The following is an 18676-nucleotide window of genomic DNA, read 5'->3' on the forward strand; positions in this document are numbered from 1 at the left end:
CAGCTATGCGGCAGCACCCCACTGGTGTGCGTGAGGACTGGATCTGTGCTGGGCTGGCTGGAGTGGGCCACAGCACCCATTGGTTTGTGGGAGATATGAAACTGGCACAGAACTGACCAGGTGACTTGTATTCACTGTTACATATGTTGGCTGGTGCATGTGACAGATCACAAATTGACGCTACAGACTGGCTGGCACACACAAGAGTCAAGTTTGTGATCACCCCAGGCAAGGTCTTTTGGGGGACTCCCAAATTAGGCTCCTGGACTCAGACTCTGAGCATAGGGAGAACCACAGGACGCGTGTGGTCTGATCTTGGAGTGCCTGCAGGGGACCGAGCCTCCTTAGTTATGGATTCCCACAGCATTGCCAGATGCATCCGTGACAGCCACTTCATCTGGACCAGCAGGGGGCAGTAACGCCTCATCAGAGGATGGAAAGCAGACCAGGTTAGCTAATGCTGACGAAGGTTTGCAGCATGTCTGTCTGTGGATGCACTAAGGTGGACTACAGCAAGCTACACACCTTGGAAAGATTTTCTCAACCCTGAAGGAAAGAAACCAACAATTTCTCAGAACTATCAACCCACTCAAGTAACACCCTCGGAACACTCTTCCCCCGCATCGGGGTCTCTAGGGCATCATCAAATGACTGTCTCCCAGCCTTCGGTGCTGATGTAGTTTGACAGTAATTAACAGCCCCTCGTTTTCCTCCCCTGAAGGCACATGAGAAAAAATGAATGAATTAATTAATGAATTAATGAAAAAAAATAATGAAACAACTGTCCCCCCCCCTCCGTACCTGGCCCTCCACACCTTAACCAGAGTCCCACGTGGGTATGTATCCCTCTCAACTATGGAAACAATATTTAAAAAAAAAAAAAAAAACAAGAAAGAAAGAAAAAAGTAGGGGGCTGGCACTGTGGCTTCCCAGCGTCTGTCAATGGTGCCGGCATCCCATAGGGATTCCTGTTTGGGTCCCACCTGCTCTTCCAATGCCGCTCCCTGCTATTGACCCTGGGAAAGGAGTGAAGGATGGCCTAGGGCCTCGGCCCAGGGAACCAACATGGGAGACCTGGAAACCTCCAGTCCCTTTGCTTCGGACTGGTCCCATTCCAACAATTTTGGCCATCCGAGGAGTGACCTGGTAGATGGAAGATCCTGCTCTTCTCCCTCTTTCTGTAAATCTGCCTTTCAAAGGAAAAAGAAACAGAAGCAGACGCAGGGAAAGAAAAAAGGAAAAAGAAAGAAAGAGAGAAAGAAGGAAGGAAGGAAGGCAGGCCGACGGCGTGGCCTAGCGGCTAAAGACCTTGCCTTGAACGCGCCAAGATCCCATATGGGCCCAGGTTCATGTCCCGGCAGCCCCGCTTCCCATCCAGCTCCCTGCTTGTAACCTGGGAAAGCAGTCGAGGACGGCCCAAAGCCTTGGGACCCTGCACCCGTGTGGGAGACCTGGAGGGGGTTCCTGGCTCCTGGCTCCGGATTGGCTCAGCTCCAGCCATTGTGCTCACTTGGGGAGTGAATCATCGAATGTAAGATCTTCCTCGCTATCTCTCCTCCTCTCTGTATATCTGACTTTGCAATAAAAATAAAATTAATCTTTAAAAAAAGAGAAAAAGAAAGGCTAAATTGAATAAAGATTATCAGGGCTGTGAAAATGATTATTACTGTGCTATCAGTAACAGTATTATTTACTGGAAAAGCAGAGACATGGAGGGGCAGACAGATGCAAATAGAAAGACGGGCACAATGAGAAGGCTCGGGCTCCCAAGTTCACTTTGCAAATGCCCAAGATGGCCAGGACCGGGCAGGAATTGGAGCCAGAAGCAAGGAATCCATGCTGGGTTTCCCACACTGAGTGGAAGGGACTCAAGTACCTTAGCCATCGCTTCTGCCTCCCAGGGTCTACATCGGTAGGATCCTTGGAATCTAATCAGATACTCTGAAACGGTGTGTCAATCAACACCCTTTATGTTAAAGATTTATTTATTTTTATTTGAAAGGCAGATTTACAGACAGAACAAGAGACAAATCTTTCATGCACGGTTCAAATGGCTTCAACAGCCAGAGCTGAACTGATCTAAAGCCAGGAGCTTCTTCCAGCTCTGCCACGTTAGGTGTAAAGGCCCAAGAGACAGCCTCTGCTGCCCTCCCAGGCCATAAGCAGGGAGCTGAGTGGCAGGTGGAGTGGTTGCAACATGAACCGCTGCCCATATGGGTGCTGGTGCTTTAGGCGGAGGATTAGGTTGCTAAGCCACCGTGCCAGCCCCTAAACCAAACTCTTAATCACAAGGCTAGCCTCTCATGCCAGAATGTGATTTGTAAATAATAGGGTTTTTGTAAATAGGGTTTCAAGTGATGAGAATTTAAATTTTCATGTTAAATACATTTTACTACTTACAAAAATTTTTTTAATAAAAAATTTTATTTGGAAAGCAGGGTCACTGGTTCACTCCCCAAGGCTCGAGAGAGCCAGAGCTGGATCAGACCAAGTGCAGGAGCCTGGAACGGGTTCCTTTAGGTCACCGTGGCAGAGGCCCAATACTTGAGCCCTCATCTTCTGCCCCCAGGGAGTGCATTAGCAGGCAGTTGGATCGGAAGTGAAGGCAGACCTCAATCCCAGATGCTCCGCCATGGGTTGTGGGCACCTCCACCAGGGCTTGAATCTGCTGTGTCTCAGTAGCTGTCCCTATCATTTCTACTGAGTGGGGAATAGAAGATCATACCAGAGAAGTCATCACTGTAACGGAATAGCAGACCGGTTAGCTTTAAGCACAGAAATCTGTTTTCTCACCGTTGTGAAGGCTTCAAGTCCAAGGTGAAGACAGCTTCCGGGTGGATGTCTCCCCAGGCCCCTTTTCCTGCACAGCCTGCCTGTTTCTGCTATTCCTGACATGACCGTTTGTTTCTCTGTGTGTCCTGGAGGAAAGAGTACTCTCTCAGGGCTCACGAGCAACCAGTTCGATCGGAGTAGATGTAACCTTTAGCACCTCACGGCCTGTGTTACCTCATTGCTTCCCCAGAGGCTCTAGCTTCTTCCATGGGGCACTTGGCTGGCTGTCAGGACTTCAACATCTTCATTTTGTGCGTGCATTGACACAACGCAGTCCCTAACACGTATCCTAACTTTAAAGAGTAGGGCAATGTTTTTATGATTGCTGATTGGGCTGCAATGAATATGGGAGAGGACGTTGCTCCTTCATGTGTATGTAGCAGTTCTTTGGGATATATTCCCAGGAGTGGGATCGCTGGGTCACATAGTGGGTGAATTTTCAGTTGCCTCAGTATGCTCCAAACCTACTTGCATAGCAGCTGTACCAGTCTATAGTCCCACCAGCAGTGGAGTAGGGTATCTTTCCCACACATCCTTATCAGCAGGTGTTAAGCATAGTTTTCTCACTGGGGTTAAATGGAACCTTAGTGCAGTTTTTATTTGCATTTCCCTTATTGCTAGGGAGCTTGAGCATTTTTTTCATGCCTGTTAGCCACTGGGATTTGTTCCTTTGAAAAATGTCTGCTCGGGTCCGGCAGCATGGCCTAGTGGTTAAGGTTCTCACCTTGAACCCCCGGGATCCTATATGGACGACGGTTCTAATCCCGGCAGCTCCACTTCCCATCCAGCTCCCCGCTTGTGGCCTGGGAAAGCAGTCCAGGATGGCCCAACACCTTGGGACCCTGCACCCGCGTGGGAGACCTGGAGGAAGTTCCTGGTTCCTGTCTTTAGCACCGGCCGTTGTGCTCACTTGGGGAGTGAATCATCAGATGGAAGATCTTCCTCTCTATCTCTCCTCCTCTCTGTATATCTGAATTGCCAATAAGAATAAAATAAATCATGGGGCCTGGCACCGTGGCTTAGCGGCCATTCTACTCAGCAAGGGCTGTCTGGGGCTTTTTGCTTCAAGTTGACCGATTTTTGTCCCCAAAATGAGTCAGAGGCAGACCCTTATTCACCAGCCTGGTGGACTGTCCCCTATCACTACAAGTGGGAGAGGAGAGACAGCCCAACAGGCTGCGGTTAGGGGTTTTTAAACTCACACTGGCATGAAAAGCTGTCCCATCAATTAGGCCAACGCTGGCACAATGTGGTGAAGAGGGAACTGTCAGGAAGTCTTGTCCTCTCAAGGCTGGACACTGTTTCCTCCCAGGGTTGTTCTGGGAGTCTTATCAGATGCACGGGAGCCCCCCAAGCTCTGAACTGGTCAACTGCTCATAAAGGTGCTGATAAACACACAGAAGACCTGTGTCTGGGCCTGGGCCAGCAGGAGAAACTTTGTAGCTGGGTGCTAATCTGAGGATAAAGGATAAAGGTTGACTGCAACAGCCAGGCACAGTAAGACTTACTATGTTACTGTGTCTCCATAATCTCTCTTCTTCTTTCTGACTCATGTGTCAAACAGGATGTGACTTTCAAATGCTCTGCCAGACAAAGAAAGTTAGATCCCATCCCAGAAGGAGAGATTTTTCTTGAGCTATACACTCTGACCTTGCAAGGGTCAAGTTATGCACATGTCAGAATATTGTAGAGGGGCCAGCTTGGCTGTCACCATTTCCTGTGGTCTGGGCTGCTAAGGATGCCACTAATGGCAAATTAGGGTCAGTCAGGTGCAAATCACACTGTAGGTCTGACAGCAGGGTGTTTTATCCATCTGAAAATCAATGTAGTTCTTTGAGAAATCTGAGAAAGGGTTCACAAGCAGCTACAAAGTATTAGCTTGGATCTGAAGGAGGTGAAAAATTAGACAGTGTTTCATTCATCAGAATGAAGCCCATCCCCCTTTACACTCGGCTACAATGAATTCAAGTCTTCTGGACAGCTGACTTTGCAACTTCAGCTAGCTTTGCCAAGGTCCGTCTCTGGAATTCTGTAATAAATGTTGTTATCTACTGAATGTAATAGACACTTCAGTTAGTTAGTTACAAGATCGGTTGTTAGCTTTTGTTCATCGGAAGAGAAAGAGGTAAAGAGAGATGTGTTTGACGTGGGTACAGCAGCAGGTCTTGCTTGAGTACCCGGACCCCCACCACCCACATGGAATGGGACATCTGGAAAGACATCTGGCCTCCTGGCTTTGCCCTAGCTCCAGACTTGCTGATTGAGAATGTGAATAATAAATCAGAAAATGGAAGGACTACTTGCCTCTATAGCTTTCTTTACCTTGAAAATAAATAAATAAATGAAACGAAATACATCTCAGTGGCTCTCATTTGCTGTTATAAACCGAATAATGGACGTCAAATATAGAAGGTCCTAATTCTGGGGATATTCCCTTCCATGGTAAAGATTTGTGCATGGTAAGTAAAGGGTTTTGAATTAGGGAGAGTGTGGAATAATCGGGTTGTGCCCTAAGTACAATCACAGAAGGACAGATTTGACTCATCAAGCAGGCTAAGGATAAAGTGTCTTTGCCAAGGTGATTCAGCCCAGGGGGCTACAGAAGAACAAACTTCTAAGGCCTCACAGTTTTTTAGGATCAGAAGTCAAAGCATGGGTCCAGCAGAGTAGCCTAGTGGCTAAAGTCCTTGCCTTGCTTGCACCAGGATCCCATATGGGCACGGGTTCTAATCCCGGCTGCCCAACTTCCCATCCAGCTCCCTGCTTGTGGCTTGGGAAAGCAGTTGAGGACGGCCCAAAGCCTTGGGACCCAGTATCTGCATGGGAAATCTGGAAGAAGCTCCTGGCTCCTGACTTTGGATTGGCACAGCACCAACCATGCCGCTCACTTGGGGAGTGATGGAAAGATCTTTGTCTCTCCTCTTCTGTAAATCTGACTTTCCAATAAAAATAAATCTTATTTAATTTTTTCTTTTTTTAAGTCAAGGAAGGCGTAGCTTTACTGGGTCTGGTGCTTCAGAGTTTTATAAAGCTTTAATTAAAGTGTCGACCAGGTTATGGTCTCATCTGAAGGCTAACTGGGGATGAATCTACCTGCAGGCTCATTAAGAGGTTGACAGGGTTCTTGAGGCTGGATGACAGGGCCCCAACCCTTTATTGGCTGGCAGTATCATTAGTGCCAAATTTCACTTGCATTGTCACATCACTTTCTCCTTTTGTGTTCTTTATTTGGACACTAGTCATTGGATTTAAGACCCACCGTATTTCTGGATAAACTTATCTCACCATCCTTTATTATATCAGCAAAGGCCCTTTTTTCCAATAAAATACCATTTTCACAGGTTCTGGGTTGCTGTATCTTTTGAGGAGAGTATGCTTCAACCCACTATAAATAATGTATATGAGCTACATATGGGTGATGACATATACATCTTTCTACATGATTCATGCAGTGTGTTCTTTCTGAGCCTTTATTTGACACATGTGTACATACATCAACATAAATATACATATATGAATATATAAGGATTTCTATATAATTGTGTTTTAGGGAACTGTTTTATTTATTTATTATTATTATTTTTTAAACATTTATTTTTTATTACAAAGTCAGATATACAGAGAGGAGGAGAGACAGAAAGGAAGATCTTCTGTCCGATGATTCATTCCCCAAGTGAGCCGCAACGGCCAGTGCTGCGCTGATCCGATGTCGGGAACCAGGAACCTCTTCCGGGTCTCCCACACGGGTGCAGGATCCCAAAGTTTTGGGCCGTCCTCAACTGCCTTCCCAGGCCATGAGCAGGGAGCTGGATGGGAAGTGGAGCTGCCGGGACCAGAACCGGGCCCATATGAGATCCCGGGGCGTTCAACGCGAGGACTTTAGCCGCTAGGCCACGCCGCCCGGCCCTAGGGAACTGTTAATTAGAAGTTTCGCTGTGCAGAATTTAAAGATAATGATAAAATCTACCTTGAGTCTTGCTTTTTATTATCACTATGTGAGACAATTTTAAACATGGTCAGTGCTACACTATTTCTCCTCTCAAAATGTGTTTTGACCATCTGGTTCTAAATAACAATTGCAGATACTGTTAAGTATTAACAAAATTTTGTCCAAATTAACTTGCTTTATTTCTTACTACGTACTTACTGCTAACTTTTTCTTAGAATTTCAGAAAATCTCTAGGTATGATAAAGATTCAAAGATAGACTGCCTTGGGCCTCGCGCCTTGTGGCCTAGCAGCTAAAGTCCTCGCCTTGAACACACCGGGTCCCATATGGGTGCCGGTTCTAATCCCGGCAGCTCCACTTCCCATCCAGCTCCCTGCTTGTGGCCTGGGAAAGCAGTCGAGGACGGCCAAAGATTTGGGACCCTGCACCCGTGTGGGAGACCCACAAGAGCCCCAGGCTTCGGATCAGCTCAGCACCAGCCATTGCGGTCATTTGGGGAGTGAATCATCAGACAGAAGATCTTCCTCTCTGTCTCTCCTCCTCTCTGTATATCTGACTTTTCAATAAGAATAAAATAAATCGTGGGGCCTGGCACCGTGGCCTAGCGGCTAAAGTCCTCGCCTTAAACACACCTGGATCCCATATGGGCGCTGGTTCTAGTCCCTGCAGCCCCGCTTCCCATCCTGCTCCCTGCTTGTGGCCTGGGAAAGCAGTCGAGGATGGCCCAAAGCCTTGGGACCCTGCACCTGCGCGGCAGACCTGGAAGAAGTTCCTGTCTCCTGACATCGGATTGGCATAGCATCGGCCGTTGCGCTCACTTGGGGAGTGAATCATTAGACAGATCTTCCTCTCTGTCTCTCCTCCTCTCTGTATATCTGAGTTTCCAATAAAAAATAACTAAATCTTTCAAAAAGAAGAATAAAATAGATCTTTTTGTTTTTTTAAAAGTTAGGCTGCCTGGTTCGAGATTGTATACTCTTTCTTTACTCTGACTATACATGAGCTGGGAGTCATTAATTATCCTAATTTACTTTAAAAATGGCTTCATTGTTGCCACTTAACACTTTCACCAAAAAAACTTTTTTTAAAGATTTATTTATTTTTTTTATTACAAAGTCATATATACAGAGAGGAGGAGAGACAGAGAGGAAGATCTTCGTCCGATGATTCACTCCCCAAGTGAGCCGCAACGACCCGTGCTGCGCTGATCCGATGCCGGGAACCTGGAACTTCATCCGGATCTCCCACACTGGTGCAGGGTCCCAAAGTTTTGGGCCGTCCTCAACTGCTTTCCCAGACTACAAGCAGGGAGCTGGATGGGAAGTGGAGCTGCCAGGATTAGAACCGGCACCCATATGGGATCCCAGGGCATTCAAGGCGAGAAGTTTAGCCACTACTCCACGCCGCTGGGCCCCAAAAAAACTTTTTTAAAGAAAGTATTTATTTATTTTTATTGGAAAGTCAGATACACAGAGAGGAAGAGAGACAGAGAGGAAGATCTGTCCACTGATTCACTCCCCAAGCAGCCACAATGGCCGGAGCTGAGCCAATCTGAAGCCAGGAGCCAGGAGCCTCTTCCAGGTCTCCCACATGGATGCAGGGTCCCAAGGCTTTGAGGTCGTCCTTGACTGCTTTCCCAGGCCAGAGGCAGGCAGCTGGATGGGAAGCAGGGCCACTGGGACATGAACCGGCACCCATATGGGATCCTAGCATGTGTAAGGTGAGGACTTTAGCTGCTAGGCTACCATGCCAGGCCCACAAAAAAACTTCGTGATGTGTACCTTACAACATGCTGTTATTATTTGTCACAAAGTAGGAACCGAGGCTGAGAGAAAAAAAAAAATACTACAGCGGATTTGCAATTAGCAGTAGGACCAGGCATGGACCTAAGTGCACGTCTCTTGCCATGAAAAGCTCAGAGGAAGGGAATGGATAGTGACGGCGTAATAGAAACTATCATATCCCAATGTGAAGATACAACGCAGTATGCGTCCCTACTTCCAAATCAAAGATGGACTCCCGGTGAAACTGTTGGAGATATCTTGACAATAGGACGCTGGACTATCTGTCATTGTCTGTAACAGCAGGGTCAGGATACACTTAAATAACAGAATGATGGACTTAGGACTGCTCATGATGGATTGTGATAATATAGGGGAAATCGGTTGGGGGGAGGGAACTTAAGGAGGGAGTGAGGAAAATCCCAGAGCCTAGGGAATTGTACCATAAAATTAAAAATGAAATAGAAAAAAAAAAAACTTTAAAAAAAAAGAAAGAATTTGAATCAAACCATTGCAAATAAAAAATATTTTAAATGAATGCAAAATAAACTTGATAAGGGAAAAAAGCTCAGAGGAATTCAGCAACATCATTTTGCCTCTTTCATTTGTGATAAACAGTAGAGTAATTGTTGCGTCAACTCAAATAAAGATGATTTACTTTAAAAAAATATTTTGTGGGGCCCGGTGGCATGGCCTAGCGGCTAAAGTCCTCGCCTTGAACGCCCCAGGATCCCATATGGGCGCCGGTTCTAATCCCGGCAGCTCCACTTCCCATCCAGCTCCCTGCTTGTGGCCTGGGAAAGCAGTCAAGGACGGCCCAATGCATTGGGACCCTGCACCCGCGTGGGAGACCCGGAAGAGGTTCCTGGTTCCCTGCTTCGGATCGGTGCGCACCGGCAGTTGCGGCTCACTTGGGGAGTGAATCATCGGATGGAAGATCTTCCTCTCTGTCTCTCCTCTGTGTATATCCGGCTTTCCAATAAAAATAAAATAAATCTTTGAAAAAAAAAATATTTTGTGGCCAGTGTCGTGGCCTACCAAATAAAGCCTCAGCCACAGAAGCTGGCATTCCACAGGTGTGCCAGCTTGGGTCGTGGCTGCCCTACCTCTGATTCAGCTCTCTGCGGACAGCCTGGGAAAAGCAGTTTGGGACCCACACAGGAGACCCGGATGAAGTTCTGTTTTCACCCTTGCGATCTGTGAACCTTTCTGTACCTTTTTTAAAATAAATGTTTAAATAGATAAATGTTTTAAAAAGTTAGTTTCTTGGACCCGGCGGCGTGGCCTAGCGGCTAAAGTCCTCGCCTTGAAAGCCCCGGGATCCCATATGGGCGCCGGTTCTAATCCCAGCAGCTCCACTTCCCATCCAGCTCCATGCTTGTGGCCTGGGAAAGCAGTTGAGGACGGCCCAATGCATTGGGACCCTGCACCCGCGTGGGAGACCTGGAAGAGGTTCCTGGTTCCCAGCATCGGATCGGCGCGTACTGACCCGTTGCGGCTCACTTGGGGAGTGAAACATCGGATGGAAGATCTTCCTCTCTGTCTCTCCTCCTCTGTGTATATCTGGCTTTCCAATAACAATAAAATCTTTTTTAAAAAAGGAAGTTAGTTTCTTATAATATTAAGTTTCTTAAAGTACGTTTTACTGCCAATGGCAGTTTTTTGGTCTAAACTTTTTTTTTTTAAGATTTCTTTCTTTTTAAAAGATTCATTTTATGTTTATTGGAAAGTCAGATATATGGAGAGAAGGAGAGACAGAAAGATCTTCCATCTACTGGTTCACTTCCCAAGTGGCTGAAACAGCTGAAGCTGAGCTAATCTGAAGCTGGGAGCCTCTTCAAGGTCTCCCACGCGGATGCAGGGTCCTAAGGTTTTGGGCCGTCCTCAACTGCTTTCCCAGCCCACAAGCAGGGAGTTGGAAGGGAAGTGAAGCAGCCAGGATAAGAACTGGCACCCATATGGGATCTAACCACACTCAAGGGGAGGACTTTGGCCACTAGGCTGCTGCACTGAGCCCTTTTGATCTAAATTTTAACATTTCTTATTGTAGCTTGGAGGTGCCCTTCAAAACTCACACTGAAATTTAATTGACACTGGAGTGTCAATTGGGAGGTGGGACCTGTAAGATGTTATTAGGTCTGCCTCCTGAGGCTTAGTGCCTTTATCTCAGGAGTGGCTTAATGATTGCCATAGTGATTTTCATGAACTATCTTTGTTCTGTTCCGTCTTGCATGAGCTCTAATGCTCTCCACCATGCTGTCACGCATTAAGACCAGATGTACCCCAGATGCAGACAACTGTCTAGGTTATTGTCCCTAGGCCAGTGTTCAACAGCTGGGAGAAAAGCAGCCAATAGCTGGCAGCCATTCCGGGTCTGGTTAATGCCAAACTTGTGTGAATTATACCAGTGTGCCAACATACTTGCTATATATTTTTTAAGATATGTGGAGTGCAGGGGCCGGCACGGCAGCCTAGCGGCTAAAGTCCAGGCCTCGAACATGCCAGGATCTGAAATGGGTGCCGGTTGTAAACCCGGTGGCCCCACTTTCCATCCAGCTCCCTGCTTGTAACCTGGGAAAGCAATGGAGGACGGCCCAAAGCCTTGGGATTCTGCTCCATGTGGCAGACCTGGAAGAGGCTCCTGGCTTCGGATTGGCTCAGTTCCGGCCATTGTGGCCACTTAAGGAGTGAATCATTGGACAGAAGATCTTCCTCTCTGTCTCTCCTCCTCTCTGTATATCTGAGTTTGCAAATAAATAAATAAATAAATAAATCTTTAAAAATATATATATATGCGGGCCCTGCGGCGTGGCCTAGCAGCTAAAGTCCTAGCCTTGAATGCCCCGGGATCCCATATGGGCGACGGTTCTAATCCTGGCAGTTCCACTTCCCATCCAGCTCCCTGCTTGTGGCCTGGGAAAGCAGTCGAGGACGGCCCAATGCTTTGGGACCCTGCACCCGCGTGGGAGACCTGGAAGAGGCTCCTGGTTCCCGGCATCGGATCGGCGCGCACCGGCTCGTTGCGGCTCACTTGGGGAGTGAAACATCGGATGGAAGATCTTCCCCTCTGTCTCTCCTCTCTGTATATCCGGCTTTCCAATAATAATAAATTCTAAAATATATATATATATCTATATATGCAGTACAGATGTGGGCATGCCGGCAAACAGGATCTGGACCACTGGCCTCCAAACTCCATCTAGGAGGGAAATGACAGAATCTGTGGTCTGACCGTGGAGTGCATGTGTCAGGACTGAGTTTCCTCAGATTTTTAAGCCTGTGCCTACTGCTTGCCCAGATGAGCTTGGGGGACATGACACCCAGCTCACTGAGGCCTACAGAGGACATCTAGTACCACGGTGTGCAGAACAAACTGGACAGCTTTCCCAACAAAGCTTTAACAGCAAGTATCTGGGTAACTTGACTCTAAGGTTGACTGTCAGCCAACGACCTTAGTAGGATTTCCTCCTCCTTGGAGCAACATAGTCAACAGCATTTCAGAGCTACAGAAGCCATTTTAGCAGTGCCCTCAGAATGTGCTCTACACTGGGGACCTTGGAATATCAGTGGCTATCCCCCTCCCAAGAGCAGTCATGTGGTTGGGCTGCTGGGAGCGTCCCTCTCCCCATCTTCCCTGGATACATGAACAAAAGGAGATTGAAAACAGTTGTCTTACCGATTTTCCTCCATTCCTCCACCCTCCCCACCCTCTTCAGTGGTCCACATGAGCATACGTCCTTAACTACGCAAACATCACCAAAACTTATAAAGAGTATAAATTTGTTAGGAGAAAAAGACCTAATGTGATACCTCAACTTCAGTCTTGTTAACCTTCTAAGCCATGAGCCAAATAAGCTTTTTAAATCTTTTAAAATCTATTTTTTGCTTGAAATCCAGATTCTACAGAGAAAAATACACAGGGAGAGGTCTTCCATCTGCAGGCTGCTCCCCAAATGCCTACAACGGCTAGAACTGAGCTGATCCAAAGCCAGGAGCTTCTTCCAGGCCTCACAGGAGTGCAGGACTAGAGCTAGCCTCTGCAGATTTCCCAGGCCTTAAACAGGGTGCTGGACCTGAAGTGGAGTGGTCAGGCCAAGAACTAGAGCACCCATATAGATGCTGGCCTGTCAGGTGGAGGATTAGTTTGCTAGGCCACTGTACTAACCCCAAGCCAAGTAAACTTTTTAAATTTTTTTTTTCACTTAAAAATTCTTAAAAGATCTATTTATTTTACTTGAAAGTCAGAGTCCTGGACAGAGAGAGGGAGACACAAAGAGGGTGACTTTATCTGCTGGTTCTCACCAGATGACTGTAGAGCCCAGAGTAGCTGAGATCCTGGTGCCTCCTCCAGGTCTCCCATGTGTGGATAGTGGCCCAAGGCCTTGGGCCATCCTCTACTGCCTTCCCAGGCCGCTAGCAGGGAGATGGATTGGAGGTGAAGCAGTCAAGAATCCTACAGGTGCCCATATGGAATGCCAGGACTGCAGACAGAGGATTAGCATGCTATGCCTCTCTCTCTCTCTCTCTCTCTCTCTCTCTCTCATGTAGAGTGACAGAGAGAACTCTTCCCCTTTAGTAGTTCACTCTCCAAAAGCAAGCAACATGCATGGCTTGGCTAGGCTAGCCCAAAGCCAGGAGCTCTTCATTCAGAGTCTCCCACGCGAGTGGCAGCGAGCCAGAAACTTGAGTTAACAAATGCTGTCTGGGCCCGGCGACGTGGCCTAGCGGCTAGAGTCCTCGCCTTGAATGCCCCGGGATCCCATATGGGCGCCGGTTCTAATCCTGGCAGCTCCACTTCCCATCCAGCTCCCTGCTTGTGGCCTGGGAAAGCAGTCGAGGACTGCCCAAGGATTTGGGACCCTGCACCCGTGTGGGAGACCCGGCAGAGGTTCCGGGTTCCCGGCATCGGATCGACGCGCACCGGCCCGTTGCGGCTCACTTGGGGAGTAAAACCTCGTATGGAAGATCTTCCTCTCTATCTCTCCTTCTCTCTGTATATCTGACTTTCCAATAAAATAAGTAAATCTTCAAAAAAAAAAAAAAAGGCTGTCTGCCAAGGTAGGGAGGAATGTGGGCAAAATTACAAACCCAGGTTAATCTAGCACGATACAAGGCTTCCTACTCTGGACCCAAATAAATGTCTATAATCTCTAATTGACTGGGTATTTTGTTATAGAAGCAGGCAATAGGCTAAGGACTACTTGAAATAATGGCAGCAAACAGACTTCAGAGTTGTGTTTGATAAACGAACCTGCCTTTACGTGGGAAAACAAATGTCAACAAATTGGTACTCTTGGAACAGTAACAGGTTGGCTTCAGAAAACTCACGACATACGGCTTGTTCAAAGCCTAACATTTATTGTCTTTGACACACTACATTTTCCTCTGTGAGGCTTTTAAAACGTCAGTGTGCCTCTGGCTCTGTATTCATACACTCTTAACATGAAGTTTCATTCTAATTCACAGTTGTAAGGTGCTGCTACTACTTATTTTTAAATAATAGTTAAGGATTTTTAAAAATGTGGGCGACTGGTAATTTCCATGAAATAATGATGGTACTATATAACGTAAACAACAGTCACTCATCAATACAGGAGCACATTTATCTTAGATAGCTTATGCCTAGTTTTTATTGAATAAACGTGATCTTGCGATATCCAAAGTAGTAAAAAGATCAAATTTCTTTTTAATGTCATTTTAGGTGAATTTCTACGTCACGTGACCGACCTCAACATCTATCAACTTCGCAGGCCAACATCACCACTTGCAATCCCACGAATGACCGCCAGGCAGTGACCAAAGACGCATCACTGGCATCTTTACGTGGAGTCTTGGAAATCATCCCTCACCAACGTGCACCGCACAGACAAGAAAGAAAAGGCAAGGGCTTCGCGACCCAGAGCCTAGGTCCTCTCTCCTCGGGCCCTGGTGGAGCGCCGGGGCCCGGGTGGCCGACCCGATCGATGGAGCGAGGGCAGCAGGGAAGACTCCATCCACCGTTGAGGGCCAGGATTCATGTCCAGGGAGGCCGAGGAGAGCCGGTGCTTGCGGGCAGAGAGAGGACCTCGGCGCTAAGGGCACCCCGGGCACGTCCCGGTCCCCTGGGCGGCGGGAGCCCAGCTCCTGGAAGTCCGCAGCTCCCTCCATTTTGGAGGACGGAGGCGGGGAGGTTAGGATCTGGCCTCCGTCATGACGCTCGCTCCCCGCGGCAGCAGGGCGGTCCCTTGGCCGAGCGATAGAATCCAGTGCGGCAGGCCAAGCGGGGTCCAAACCGTAGGCCAGCCCTTCCGTGCTCCCTGTCCCGCCCAGGCAACCCCCTTATTTCTCCTCTCTGTGAGTGTCCTGAACTCTGTTTTCAAACAAAATGTAGGTCACCCCACCCCAAAATCAGGGGCTGCATGAGACCGTGCTGCCGGTGAGTTCCGAATGTTACGTTGCAGTCTTGAAGATCTTTTATTATTATTCTGTTTCTCTTGTTTTTTTTTTTATATTATATATTTAAAAGGCAGTATCTTTTGTACTGTGAATTTGCAGTAGAGGCTGCATTGTGCACTTTTTTTTTTCTACTTTCTGTTAGTGTGTATTGTGTATAGTCTGTGTGCTTCTTGTGATAAAAAATAAACTTTTTCTTTAAAAAACAAAACAAAACAAAAAAGCATCTAGTGCGGGACGCTTGGGACCAAGTTTTTCTGCCTCCCGGAGCTAGGATGTCAAAGGGGCCTAAGCTTGCACAGCAGTTCGGACAAAATGGAGGACGTCTTGTCCCGCTGCGGCCATGTCGGGAGGGAGATGGGGGACTGTCCTCCAGCGGGGCGAGGTGGAGGACGAGGTGCCCCCACGGCCCTCGGAACGGTCAGGAAAGCCCTTAACCGGCTTCAGGGGCTTCAGGGGCTTCAGGGGACGGAACAGGGAGCACTCTGAGGAACCTTCTGGCAGTTTGTGGGAGCCGCGTTTGTGGCCCGGCCGTTCCAAGTCTGGACGAGTGCCGCTGCCGGCCGTGTCAGCCCCTGAGTCTGTCCCGGAGCACCCCCGACCCTCAGAAGCCGAGCCGCGGGCCACAGAAATCGGGCTGCTGACCGTGGCGGCCCCGCGAGCGGGTGTGAGGGACGCCGACTGACGCGGACCGGGGCCGCAGGGCCAGGAGGGCAGCCCGGGCGAGGGACAGACTTTCGGGCTCGTAGGGGAGGAAGGGGAGCAGTTCTGAAAGAAGGCCGCTTCAGCCAATGACGGTGCCCGGCCCGCCTCGGCCCGCCTTCCCGGCTCCCCAATGAACGCGTGGCGGCGCCTCCGCCTCCGGTGCAGCCTCGGCGCTGCCTCGAAGCTAACCCCGGGGAGTTGTGCGAGTTGGCGAAGGCGGCCCCCGAGCCGCACCCGGGACCTGGTAAGGTTTCCCTTCCTCGCCGGGAACGTCCCAGGGACGCCGGTTGCGTCCTCCCCGCGGCATCGGGCGTTGCGCTCCGGCCACGGGCTGCGTCCTCCCCGCGGCATCGGGCGTTGCGCTCCGGCCACGGGCTGCGTCCTCCCCGCGGCTTCGGGCGTTGCGCTCCGGCCACGGGCTGCGGGGCTCGCCCGGCGGCCACCGGCTGTTGAGTCCGGCCTGCGGCGGTGGAGGTGGGGACGCCGGCCGGGGGTCGCCCTCTCGGTGCTGCGCGCCCAGGCTGGCGGGACGGCGAGGAGTGCTCTCTGTGGTCCGTCCTGTCCCCCTGTTTTCCTCCGCGTTGCGTTTCTCAACTTATTTGGGCGAGTTTCTAATGGCGTACTTGGAGAACTTGGCTGGTTGCTGGGGAGAGAGGGCCCATGACCACTGTGGGGGCAGATACGGGGTCGGCGGTGTTGGCAGCCTTCCTCATCATTGACTTTGGCTTCAGAGGACAGAGAGGGCGCTGATCCGGCGAATTTAGCAAGGAATCCGCATCCTGGCTGGCATCGAAGCTATTCTGCCCTTCTCCTTCCCTCCCCAGGCTGGCTCACCCCGCGCCACACACACACTTCCATCCAGTGGTTGGAAGAAACAGATTCCGCATTCTCTCCTCATTGCAATACCTGTAGTTTTTTGACCATTGCATCTTCTGGGCCTTGAGGTTGGAGCATAGAACAGCTCTTAAGAAACTCCCTAACCTGTTATCCTATTGCCTCCTCCCTCTGGCGGTGAAGAGTTGCTGCCGAGAGTCGGGTTGGTTGTAACTTCATCGTCTTCCACTAAAACCGGGATTCTCCTCCACCAATCTGGTGAAACTTGAGCAGAGATAAGAAAGCTTCTTCCTTGTGAGTCTCCCCGCTTGCTCTGCTTCTCCGTTTATCACACGTACTGCGACAGCAGGGGAGGGGGGATGTGGCTGTGGGATTAAATCCTAGGGTGTTGGCAAAACTTAACCTGAGCTCCATTTCAAGTGCTTTGCATATAACTTTTTTTTTCTTTTCCAGTGCAAAAAAGAAAAAAAATTGCTAGAAAATACATTGTTTAAAGGTTGAGCAACAGCGGACTTTTTTACTTTTAATGTGTTTGCTTTACTTTTGGGGAAGACTTATTTATGTACCTTGCTAACCAGCCTTACTAGTTTGTCATCCCTGATTGTAAGATTGACACCCATTCTATCCTTATCTGATACTGCGACTGTTAGTAATGTTTTATTCCTTCTGAAGTGTCATCTGTGTTCATTTTTACACAATACAAATGCTCATTTTTTAAAAGATCTGTTTCTTTTTTACTGCAAAGTCACATTTACAGAGAGGAAGATCTTCCGCCCGATGATTCATCCCCGAAGTGACTGCAATGGTCAGAGCTGTGCCGATCTGAAGCCAGGAGTCAGGAACCTCCTCCAGGTCTCCCACGGGTGCAGGGTCCCAAGACTTTGGGCTGTCCTTGACTGCTTTCCCAGGCCACAAGCAGGGAACTGAACCGGTGCCTGTACAGGATCCCAGCGGGTTCAAGGTGAGGAGTTTTAGCTGCTAGGCCACAGCGCTGGGCCCCAAATGCTAATTTTTTTTAAGTTACTTAGTTTAAGATTTTCACAGTAGTCTTTAAATCCATAATATGTGTTTAGCAGAAATACAGAGAGATTTCCTGTCTGGGTCACTTACCAGTTGGGAGCATCCAGGAGCTTCCTGCAGTCTGCCAATGTGAACGCAGGGGCCCGTACACTTGGGCCTGTTCCACTGCTTGTCCAAGGCTGTTAGCAGGGAGCTGGATGGGAAGTGGAGGTGCCGGGAAAGAACCTAGGTATTTTCTGCTTTTGTGGTTTCTGCCTTACTTGCTTGGTTAGGGGCTGTGTGAACTCCAGGCGTGACAATCTACGTGACACCCGGCAGAACACCTGGCAGGTCACGTAGACAGAGCACGCCTCAGGAAAGAGGTCCCTGATGTTAGATGGGACCCACTGGCCTGTATCTCTTCAGTTTGTACCTTTTTGAAAGTTAACAGATAAACTCACCCATCATGACCGTCTGAGTATGTGGAATTGGCCTGAAATGTGTAAGAACCCTGTGCTATTGAATCTCTCTTTTTGGACCTTCTTCTGCCCCTTCTGCTGTTTTTCCTGCTTCGGCCACCTTGGTGGCTGCAGTGGCCGCTGGGGCGGCTGCTACTGCTCTCCCGTCCTGCTGGGCTGGGAGCCTAGGTTAGTTTTGAATAAACCTGCTTTATGCATTTGCATTGAGTTCAGATTCCTGATGATTTTCTGGGGATCGCCAACCCCGGCACAATACCGGAACAGGAGCCCCTGTGGATTGATGGTGTCTTGGGCAGCAGTTTGCACGCTGTGCTACAGTGCTGATCCCAACAGTGATGTTTGAAGTTCTGCTTCTACCATGGTTGCTTGGAATTCTGTAGAATATTGGATTTTGCTCCTTTGAGAAAACAGTTTCCCATCGCTCATCAAAAGGAACCTTGTGGGCCCCATGCAGTAGCCTAGCGCTAAAGTCCTTGCATTACATGCCCCAGAATTCCATATGGGCACTTTTCAATTCCCGGCAGCTCTACTATTCATCCAGCTCCATGCCTGTGGCCTGGGAAAGCAGGGGATGGCCCAAAGCCTTTGAGGCCGTGCACCCATGTGGGAGATGTCGGGGAATCTCCGAACCCGCGGAAGAAAACCGACGCTGAGTGAACGTGTAGG

Source organism: Ochotona princeps, chromosome 12, assembly GCF_030435755.1.
Source record: "Ochotona princeps isolate mOchPri1 chromosome 12, mOchPri1.hap1, whole genome shotgun sequence".
NCBI classification, from domain to species: Eukaryota; Metazoa; Chordata; class Mammalia; order Lagomorpha; family Ochotonidae; genus Ochotona; species Ochotona princeps.